Genomic DNA, 11,109 nt, shown 5'->3' on the forward strand with positions numbered 1-11,109 from the left:
GGGCAAAGTGCGATCGCTCATCAGCCCTTCCCTAGAAGTCAGCTTTTTATCACTAACAGCACACTCTCACATACTTTATCCAGCTAAATTTCACCTGACTCTGGAATACTTCCAGGATCCCGGTGTTGCTATTTTTTACATTAGAAGTGAGGAAACCAAAGGTGGGAACGGTAATTTGGCCAGCACAAGATCTCTGCAGGCTTGTCTTTAGGTTCACCTGCTTGGAGAACTCACCTGCAAAGGTCCGATTTGTATTGGAGACCTGATTTCCTTGCTCTGCACCGTTACCTCACTCGGCGTTACTCCCCATGGGCAGGGCCATGCAGCCCAGCAGCCAATCAGGGGCCGCCATAACAAGCACCCCGTGACTCCGCCCCCTCCCACCTGCTCATGCAGAGTCCACATTGTACATTCACCATCGAGGAAGGATTTGACATTTTTACCAGAGTCTTTCACAGAACACAGTCAGAGCAAGTAAAAATCATCCTCAGTGCCCGGCTGCAGACTGCCTGATCTTTGCAACAAAGACGCTGCAAAATACTGTTGGAAAGTTCATCAGAAAACCTTCACAGCTGTGATGTTCCTGCAGTGCCTTCGTCAGAGGAGATGTCAACTAGTTCAAATCCAACAACAAAATATACATGGTCTGTAGAGACAATCACTGCCAGGCGGGGTTTCTGTTGTTCTTGGAAAGTTATTCCTTGAGAGAATATGTTTCTGATGCTCTGAAGTAGAGATAGATGGTCCGTGACAGTGCGAGAATTGGACTGGATTATAACAGAGGCACATAGAATTTAAGTTCTGTCCTGTTTCAGGCATGCGTGGCCTATACCAGCTTCCACCATTGGCCTTACCTTTCAGCTGAATTGGGAGGGGTTCCTTTTAGTCCAGGTCAGAGGTTTGGAGGAGGAAAAGCAAAGGCTGGTTACTGTCGGTGGTTAGATTTGACCCTTACATATTTGGCCACTCAGCACAGTTGACTTGGATGAAATGTGTAGAGAAGTTAGGGTGGATATCATCTCCTCCATTATCCACTGTGTGACATCAGGTGCATTAGTTAACCTCTCTGAGCCTCTGATTTTTGCATCTGTAAAACCGGGCAGTCATGCTTAAGTTACTGAGTCATTGTGAGGTTCAGATGAATTAATGGGAATAAAGTGCCTTGCTCACAATAAACACCAACATGTATCAAAGAGGGGTCTTTTTTTAAATCAGGGTATTCCTCCTGAACTTAGAATTAGGACCATGTTGCAGAGCAAAGCCAAATTAATCATAATCCTTAAATATTCTCTAATGAACTTAGAGAAGTAGATGACACTCAAACCCCTCCACACCCCACACCAGTCTTGATTGCAGACTATTGTGTCAGTGTCTACACCAGTCTCATTAACAGACAAATATTGAAACCACCGGAAAACAATGTGCAAAAACAATGCAAACTGATGACAAAGTGGAAATTCAAACCTTGCTTGGGATAATAAGTTTCCTGAAGTTAAAGAACACGACTGAGGAACTACTGGAATTGTTCAGTGTGTGGTGAAGGCTGACGTTGCAATTATTACTTTAAATGTATTAATAAAAAAACAATATTTATTTTTGTCATTTTTTAAAGTTTATTTTCAAGATGATGTCCCAGTTGTCACTCTCCTCCCACGGGTTCTGTGAAATCATGTTCTCCATCCTAATTAAGTTCACTTTAAGTGGCCTTGATTCAGTTGAAAATATCCTCCAAGAAAAGAGGCCCTTGTGTATATAGACTCACATAGGTCATTTCACAGAATAAGGAAGAAATGGCTTCATAAATTATATTCCATCAATAGGAACTCTCTTTAGGCACAAATACAAGACAAACACGTGTTGAATAGGGTTAAATCTCCTGTGTGCCACCGGTGAATGGGATGGATATGGGACAAGATAAAGAGAAGGCAGCAAGAAGAAGAATCAAGCAGACAATACACAGAACAGGGTTCTGTTAGTGAATCTGCTTCCCTGAAAAGCAGTGCAGACCTCCCGGGGCCCCTGAAAGCAGGAAGCCCTCCCACCTGAAGCCAGCAGAGCCCTATGGAGAGGAGACCAGAAGAGTTAGTCTGCTGTGTGCAAGAAACCTCACTGCCTGAGCACGGCTTTCAAATGCAGCGGAGGGCAGTTTCACCCTGGGTCTTTCCTTCTCCAACTCTCCATCAGTGTCTGATTCGTTCGCATTGCTGCACTCCATAATGCCAGCCTCAGCCTCCCCTACCCACTTCCAATCTGCCCAGGCCCCATGCTCCTCCGTGCCAAGGCAGTGGTTGTATAAACATCCCTGGGAATGCAGCTCCCAGCCTTCATGCTGGTCTCTATTTGAATGAGTAATCCCATCATCAGTCTTCTAAGCAAGCCAGCTCCCACAGGAGTACCATCCTCCAGCCCTCACAGTACAAAAATCATTCATTCGTCCATCCATCACACAATAATGTGAGTCGCGAGTTATAAAAGCCGAAAGGATGGATGTCGTGTACACAGAAATCTAAGGTTTGCAAATTTCTAAGATTTAACTTGACTGGGGGAAGGAGTGGGCTAGAAATGAATGCCACATTTCTTCAAAGTGAATTGTATTAAAAACCCACGTCATGCAACATCTGTGTGAATCAGTCTCCCAGGACTCAATGTAAACAGTTGTTGATATAAATAGATGTGCTTTTAAGCAAAGACAGATGTCCCAGACCAAAATGTTAAGAAAACACATAAAACAGTTAAGTTCAAAGACATCTTGGCTTCCTTTTATTTTTTTTTCTCCAATAGGTGAATCTTCACTGGGCTGTGACAGTAAAGGGTGGAAGAGAGAATATTTTGCTTTGTGCCACAGAAGCAGATGTGTGAACAGCACACAGTCGAGAAGAGCGTCTGCTAGCCTGTGTCATGATACGTTCTCCTACTCACACATTCTCATGGTACTCATTGATTAATTTGAAGAACATTCTGGAAGGCTCCTGAACTTGGACTGCCTCAGAATATTATTTCAGGGAGTACTAAGTGGGAGGCATTGGGAAATAAGTTACTGGGAATTTAGGTCAGTCACGCTGACGTCAGTGGAAGAAGAAGCTAGGAGCCGGCCGGATTCTGGAGTGAGAGCGGCCGTAGGGCCACAGTCCTCGCTGGGAACAGGCCTGCCTCTCATTCTCTTGGGGCAAGAACTGATCAGAAAGTTGATAAACGAATCCACATTTCAGTGGGAAGGATACTCTCAGTGAGATTATCAAGAAAACTAGAACCAGGCAGAAAGGTCATTTATAAATAGAGCGATTCACATTTTTTGCATGTCAGGCACTGTGCTAGGAAACATTTTCACATGCATTCCCTCCCTGAATGTGAGCGATGTAGTAAAGCATTTAAAACTCCAAAGGAATTAGAGACGGAAGACAAGTATGGATTTTTGACTCTACTACCCTTTATATGGTAAAAAATTCTACCAGACTCTGCAAAGCAGGTTCCCTTCCCTCCAGGAGCGTGTGGCAAAGAACACTGCCCTTGGATGGAGGTTTTCCCGGAAGGAAACTGTGGCTACTTTTCAGGGGCTGAGGACTGAGATGGGGCCCACAGCTGGAGGGCAAAACAGGCTGGAAAACCCCCAGGGGACGTCTTTGCCAGTCCCCTCCCCATCCAGTCAGTGGACACAGGAGAGAGGGCTGGCACCCCTGACCTTGAGGGCATGGCAGCCTTGCTGACGATATGCAGGTGTGGACACACAGGCTGGCTGAGGTTTAAGGTAGAAAAGCCCCACTTTCATTTCATTAGTCATGAAGCCAAATGACCTGGAACATGGTTCTTTCTCAAACTGTAAGAAAAGAAAGTCAAAACAAAGCCCCAATCACAATACAGATATGGATATAGATATAGATATCTATATTGTGATATATAGATATAGATATCTATATAGAATTTTTCAGATTCTTTTCCATTACAGGTTATTACAAGGTATTGAATATAGTTCCCTGTGCTATACAGTAGGCCCTTCTTGATTATCTATTTTATATATAGTAGTGTGTATATGTTAATCCCAAACTCCTAAATTATCTCTCCCCGCCCTTCCCATTTAGTAACCACAAGTCTGTTCTCTATATCTGTGAGTCTGCTTTTGTTTTGTATATAAGTTCATTTGTATCATGTTTTAGATTCCATATGTAATCTCTCTCTGTCTGACTTACTTCACTTAGTAAGATAATCTCTAGGTCCATCCATGTTGCTGTAAATGGCAGTATTTCATTCTTTTTTATGGCTGAGTAATATTCCATTTTATATATATATATATATATATATATATATATATATATATATATATATATATATACATACCACATCTTCTTTATCCATTCCTATTTTGATGGACTTTTAGGTTGCTTCCATGTCTTGGCTATTGTAAATAGTGCTGCTGTGAACACTGGGGTGCATGTATCTTTTCAAATTATAGTTTTGTCTGGGTATATGCCCCAGGAGTGGGACTGCTGGATCATACGGTAGTTCTATTTTCAGATTTTTAAGGAACATCCATACTGTTCTCCATAGTGGCTGCACCAATTTACATTCCCACCAACAGTGTAGGAGGGTTCCCTTTTCTCCACACCCTCTCTAGCATTTGTTATTTGTAGACATTTTAACGATGGCCATTCTGACCAGTGTGGGGTTTTACCTCATTTGTAGTTTTGGTTTACATTTCTCTAATAATTAGAGATGTTGAGCATCTTTTCACGTGCCTGTTGGTCATCTGTATGTCCTTTGGAGGAATGTCGATTTAGGTCTTCTGCCGGGCAGTATTATTTATAGGAAATTACCTCTGGGTTGCATGCACAGGCTGAGCACGTTGTCAAGAGTTGCAGAAGCATCTCTAACTGTGTTGATATAATACCGTCACCAGTCAGTGACCTGAAGATTTAGTCTCCTTGCTGCTAGACATCTGTGAGTATTGGGATAAAATGTCGTATTAATCAAACATTCAGATGCGGCCACAGGTGATGCTTGGTCTGTGTGGACAGGCTGTAGTAGAGGTGGGCGAGGCAAGATATGCATAGTTGCATGTCCTCGGCCTGGGCACACAGGAGGATGCATTTCCCGGCCTCCCTTGTGGTTAAGTTGGCCATTTCTCTGGGTTCTGGCCAATGGAAAGTGGGCAGAAGGTCTGGGAGTGATGGCTTGGCCTTAAAGCTCCCTGCATGATCTCTGAAGCATGCCCTTCTTCCATCACGACCCTAGAGGTCATGCGTGAAGATGATGGCTTCACAAGATATAAGGAGACTGGATCCCTGGGCTACCACTTGGAGGAGAGCCCAGGAGAGCTGCCCAGCCTGCATCAGACTGTGGAGGAGGGAAAGCAGATCTTTATGATGTTAAGACAATGTTACAGCAGCTAGCATTTATTATCTGACTGATGCATCTAGTTCTGGGAAGTATAGATGGATACCACTGAGCAGGGTGCTTACGGGTAACTTCTTTTTCAGATTTTTTTCCCGATCAGGTGTGTAGTTCAAAATCAGTCCCAAAAGGTCACAGTTGGGAAGAGAAAGAGAAGTGGGGAATGAAAGGGGTGCGGCGATGCTCACTCTGGACCTGATTCACATACATTCCTAGAGCAAAAGTGTTAGTCAGGGCTTCCCTGGTGGCGCAGTGGTTGAGAATCTGCCTGCCAATGCAGGGGACACGGGTTCGAGCCCTGGTCTGGGAAGATCCCACATGCCGCGGAGCGACTAGGCCCGTGAGCCACAACTACTGAGCCTGCGCGCCTGGAGCCTGTGCTCCGCAACAAGAGGGGCCACGACAGTGAGAGGCCCGCGCACCGTGATGAAGAGTGGCCCCCGCTTGCCGCAACTAGAGAAAGCCCTCGCACAGAAACGAAGACCCAACACAACCAAAAATAAATTAATTAATTAATTTAAAAAAAAAGTGTTATTCAGTCCACTCCCTGCTTCTAAATAAACACAGCTGCACCCAGGTCATCCTTGAGGGGTAGTCTGTTACCCTATTCCTAAAGGCAGCCAAGAGTGAGATTCCACAGCCCACCCTAGTAATTCAGTGACCCAAAAGTCGGGGACCAGGGGGTTCATTTTGAAAGCTGACCTAAGCCCATTGGCAGACACACCTTGTTCCCATTCATTCCATTCAATGAAGGACAGACTGCTCACAATTTCCACACTGTATGTCTTCATTTATTTGGTTACTGACACCATATGAATGCCTCATGGCTCTTTCCTCACTAGGTAAAATAATGCGTTGCTCTGAAATTTATTTAATCCAACCAGCAATGGCTGAGGCTCAGTCTCTGCCCTAAAAGAGATAGGACAGAGACATAAAAGAGCTAACAGGATCTTATGTTTACAATGAATGAGAGATATCTGAGGAAAAGGGGGAAGAGATGGGCTACAATCGTCGAAGAGGGATTCCCAGATGACGTGGGCTTCCAAAGGTCCTAAAAGATGAAGAGAACATGGAAAAGTCAAGAAAGGGGTAAGGTTATTATAAGAAAATCTGGAGGCCAAGATTGTGAGAACACCAGCTTGGCTGGAGTGGAAACTTCCATTGGGGGGTAGAGAAGAAGGCTCAAGGGAATGAGAAAACTCAAGAAGAATGAGATCTATTCTTGGAGGGTATGGGTGGTAGAACGATGGCTCCCCAAGGGTGTTCAAGTCCTAATCCCCAAAACTATGAATGTTACCTTCCATGGCAAAAGGGACTTTTATAGATGTGATTAAGTTAAAGACCTTGAGATGGGGACATTATCCTGGATCATCCAGGTGGAACCTACAGGTAATCACAAAAGTCTTTATAAGAGCAAGGCAGGAGTTTCTGTCTCAGAGAAGGACCTATCACAATGGAAGCCAAGGTCAGAGAGAGAGATTTCAAGGTGCTATGCTATGACCCTACGCCTTGAAGACGGAAGAGGGACCATTAGCCAAGGAATGTGCATGACCTGTAGAAGCCGGAAAAGGCCAAGAAACAGATTCTCCACTAGAGTCTCCACTAGGAATGCAGCCCTGCCAAGACCTGGATTTTAGGTCTTCTGACCTCCAGAACTGGAAAAGAATAAATGTGTGTTGTTTTGAGCCACTAAGTTTGCAGTAATCTGTTACACTAGCTGTAGGAAACGAATACCCAGGACTTTGAGTTTGAGGCTGGTGAGACTTTAACCTGTAAAGCAATTAGAGTCTTGGACTCGGAAGGCATGACATCACTCATCCTACACGCGTGCATTGCAGGAGGTCTCTGTAAGCACCACAAAAACAGGTCCTTGCCTGTACTTGTCCCCAAGAGCCCCAGCGTGGAGAGCAGTGCCTGCCACCCAGTAGAATATTTTCTGGATGAATGACAACGTGGACAGTAAAGGCTACAGTGTCTCTAGGAAGTTCTCATGCCCTCCCACCCGAACTATTTCACTATCCACCTTGTCGACTGCTTGGCCTTTGATCTTGTCTCCATTCCAACCTGCTGCCATGTTCATCCTCCAGTACAAGCTCTGGTTCTGTCATTTTCATTCAAATAAAATTTAAATTCTTTCAAATGTTATTTAAAGTGCTCTGTGACATAGCCTCAGATTATCTCCAGGAGCGGAAACATCTACACCCAAACAGGTTCCTGTCTATATGGATGTGGCTTCACTGTTTAGCAGCCCTCCCTAACATGACTGTACCATCCCACTGTGCCCTGGAAAGTAAAAGTTACTAACTTTATTGTTGATTTCAGGAACTTCCCAGAAAAATCCATTTAAATAAACATCAAGCTGTTCCACTCTTCAATAGATAGTATCAAGGATTGTTTATTCTCTGAGACTCTTTTGAGTATCCCTCATCTTGCTGTTCATATTCATCCTAAACCATTATTTCATGATTCTTATTTCATAATCAAGCTTCCTCCCACGTTGAAATACCTGCCAAACCTCCAAAACCTTACAGACATCCTAACTTGGCCTCACCCATCAAAACACTACTTGGACTCTGTCAGGATTATTTGCATAGTACAGAAGAGACACCAAAATGGAACCTGGCTCTCAGACTGATTTATCCACTAGGTATCTTGGGCTTAAACTTTTAGCCGAGAACTTTTTGAGGAGCCTGTGAAAATGTTTGAAAGCCTAGATGAGAGAGGAAAATTATGAAATCCAAATTGTTTCATTGAATGTCTACAAACTGTAACGCTATCTCAATTCATTAATTGTTGAATTTCGAATAGGTACAAATTCCACTATGTTTTAAAACAATTTGTAAGCTTGATTTTCTCAATTTACCAGAATACAGAATTCTCAACTATGCACAATAGATTAAAGTAGCTACTTGTAGCCAGCTCATTTTGGAAGCAATGTTATTTTTTAAAAACATCTTCTCAGGTTATTTTACATTCAAAAAACATTTAAGATGGGAAATGAGTACATTTTAATATATGTGATATAATGCATTATGGCTCCTTCAGAAGTGAGGGAGACCCTTAAAACAAGTCTGCTGGTAGATAAACAAGGTCCTACTGTATAGCACAGGGAACTATATTCAATATCTTGTAATAAGCTATAATGGAAAAGAATCTGAAAAGGAACATATACATACATATGCATGTGTGTGTGTGTGTGTGTGTGTGTGTGTGTGTGTAACTGAATCACTTTGCTGTTCACCTGAAAATCAACTATACTTCAATTAAAAAAATAAAAATAAATGTAAAAACAAAAAACAAAAAAACAGGTCTGCCGGTTATGGGGCAGAAAGACAGCATGCCTGACAGAATGTTAAGGACACTGGTAATAATAACTGTGGTTAATAGTCATCGCCACTTATCATGTACCATTGATTCCTTTCATCTCTTTTTTCAATTGAGGTGAAATTCACATAACATAAATTAGCCATTTTAAAGTCTACAATTCAGTGGCATTGAGTACATTCACTAAATGCTTCGTGGCCACCACCTCTCTCTAGTTTCAAGTCTTTTTCATCACCCCAGAAAAATACCCAGTACTCATCAAACAATGACTCTCCATTCACTCCTCCCCCTCATCCCCTAGAAACCACTGATCTGCTCTCTTTCTTTATGGATTTGCCTCTTCTAGACATTTCATATGAATGAAATCACACAATATGTGACCTTCTGTGTCTGGCTTCTTTTTTAGAATAAAATTGACCTTGAACAACATGAGTTTGAACTGTGCAGGTCCAATCATACCCGGAGTTTTTTCAACAGTAAATACTATAGTACCACGTGATCCTTGGTCAGTTGAATCCACGGAATTGAAACTGTGGATAGCGGAGGAACCATAGATATGAGTAACTGCATATACAGAGAGCCGGCTATAAATTACACTCGGATTTTCAAGTCCACAGAGGGTCAGCACCCCAACGCCCATGTTGTTCAGTGGTCAACTGTATTTACATTACCTCAAGAAAACCTGGTTCTCATTATCTATCACCCCATTATCCCTCCAGTTCCACCAGTCATAAGCAACCATTAATCTACATTCTGCCTCTATAAACTTGCTTATCTATAAACTTGCTTATTCTGGACATTTCATATGAAAAAAATCATGCAATATGGGATCTTTTGTGACTGGCTTCTTTCACTTAACATAATATTTCCAGGGTTCATCTGTGTTGTACTTCATTCCTTTTAATGACTGAACGATGATGTCCCATTGTACGTATACATCACAATTTGTTTATCAATTTGTCTTTTAATAGGCATTTGGGTTGTTTCCACCTTTTGACTCTTATGAATAATGCTGCCATAAACATTCATGTTCATGTCTCTGCATGGACATACTTTTTCATTTCCCTTGGGTACATACCTAGGAGTGGAATTGCTGGTTAATATGGTAACTCTATGTTTAACTTTTTTGAGGAACAGTTCCTTTCATATTCCTTCACAATAGCAATGTGAGGAATTGGAAATAAGTATGATATGTGCCCAGGGTGACACACCAGTAAGATGTAGGGCCATAATTTAAACTTGGGTCAAACTGAGTTTAGAGCCCCCATCCTTCCTCTCCCCTGAGACTCCTTCTTACCTGTGTACAAGAGATAGTGTGTAGTGGGAAGAACTCATGGGCCATGTGCAGGGCAGGACAAGAAGTAAAGACTAGCAAGTATATGATGTGTCCAGGTGCGTCCTGAATAGAGGACTCTGAAGGTGGATGGTGGCCTGATCCTGGGGGGGTACTCAATGTCAGGATGGTAGCCAAAGTCAGGTAGCCAAAAGAAGACAGGCTTTGAGGACCAATGTGGCCAGGATGTATCATTAGGGCCTTTTAGGGACTCGGGTAGTAATGGTGACCAAGAGTGGGCCAGGTTTGAGAGCCCATACCAGGGGACAGACCTGAGCAAAATGAGCAGCACCATAGGCTGCCTGCATTACTTTTATGATTATATTAACAGAGTCATCATCTCTTTCTGAGAAAGAGAAATGAACAACAGTGCAAACACAGAGACACACGTAAAAGAAGTAACCCCCAGAGCCACAGCCACAGTGGCTGCAGCAATTAAGGAAACTCAATAAAGAATTCAGAAAAATCTGTGTGACCAGCCCAGAGAAACTTTGCGAATCTGTTGAGATATGTGGACCCTCTCCCACATACACACAAAATTTGGCGATTTCAGGGGTCCCACTGACTTCTTGAAGATCTAATCTGCAAGTTTGGATCCCAAGTTTGTTTATTTTGCTGTTCTTTCTCTTGTAATATTAAGATGGATATTTAACTCATTTGTTTTCAGCCTTTCCCCCCTCAATGTGAGCATTTAAAGCTATGAATGTACTTCTAAGTTCTGCTTTAACTGCATCCCCCAAGTTTTAATATTTAGTATATTCCTAGTCGTTCAGTTGTGAATATTTTCTAATTTCCATTATGATTTCTCCTTTGACATTTTGGTTTGGTTATCTATTGCTGCATTAAAAAAAAAAAAAAAGCACAGCAGCTTAAAACAACAATCATTTTATTTTCTCTCACCAGTTTGTGGGTCATGAATTTGGGCAACTTTCAGCTGGGTGACTCTTTTGCTCCCCTCAGTGTTGACTGGGGTAACTGATGATATTAAGCTGGTAAATGGACTGGTCTGGAGGGTCCAAGACAGCCCCCCCATACATGTTTTGCATCTTGAGAGGGAAGGGTAGGCT

The sequence above is a fragment of the Balaenoptera ricei genome, chromosome 4 (assembly GCF_028023285.1).
Source record: "Balaenoptera ricei isolate mBalRic1 chromosome 4, mBalRic1.hap2, whole genome shotgun sequence".
In the NCBI taxonomy this organism is placed as follows: Eukaryota; Metazoa; Chordata; class Mammalia; order Artiodactyla; family Balaenopteridae; genus Balaenoptera; species Balaenoptera ricei.